Source organism: Penaeus monodon, chromosome 25 (genome assembly GCF_015228065.2).
Source record: "Penaeus monodon isolate SGIC_2016 chromosome 25, NSTDA_Pmon_1, whole genome shotgun sequence".
Taxonomy (NCBI): Eukaryota; Metazoa; Arthropoda; class Malacostraca; order Decapoda; family Penaeidae; genus Penaeus; species Penaeus monodon.
Window position 1 is genome coordinate 38,580,202 of NC_051410.1, and position 932 is coordinate 38,581,133.

The window sequence follows — 932 nt, forward strand, 5'->3', positions numbered from 1 at the left end:
TAAGGCCAAGCCGGGTTCATAAGACGGTTAGGACCTCAATTTCCTTGATTAATTGATATAGATAATATCATTAATTACCCTGCATTTTTCACATATAAAACATTAATTCCTACATCCAAATTTGCTATGATTACACGCTTTGATAATAACACTATCAGATTATCGAGGGCTGAGAATGTACGTTTGTAAGTAACAATGATTAGCAAGGAATATTATGCTAATTATTAGTGTAACTTGCTTTACGGTACTTCAGTATAGTCTCAGTATTAATTTACCTTTTTTTTTTTTGCTTTTGGCCAGCGCGCCTCGGACAATATAGCACATCTCACACGCGAAATTGGCTCGTAGGTGTTTACTACATGTTAATTACATGTCTCAAGCGTAATATATCTTTTAGAGACTTGAGCGGTGGGTGAAGTAGTGATCCAGGCCACACCACCATTACACAGGGAGGCCGGCCGCCTCTCCACTTAACATTTCGTCACCGCTCTCCAGCATCCATCACAGAGATTAATGACGCTAAATTGTTTGTTCTTCGGGAGGTATGGAGATCGCACGCATCCTCCCCCCCCTACCCCCTGCCACACCCTCTGTTTACCGCGTGTCTTGAGAGATGCGTTTCTCTCAGGAGAGAAGATGTGGGTTTTTGCAAGAATAAACAAAAGTGGTAGTATACTCTATCATTCCCCCGGTGCCAATTATTTTCGACGACCAAACCGTTGATTGGCTGAGGATGACGCGGAGTAATACATTAATCACAAGCGGTTAGCCACGGTGCACCATTATTCATCCGCGACGCCAGCCAGACCCGCGAGATGCGATGTTCAGGGGACGCCGAGGGTAACTTGGATGAAGGAGAACTAAATATAATCTCAGGATCGGAAAGAGATTGCGACATAGATGGAGGTGGAATTAAGAAGAAGTCAGAGAAT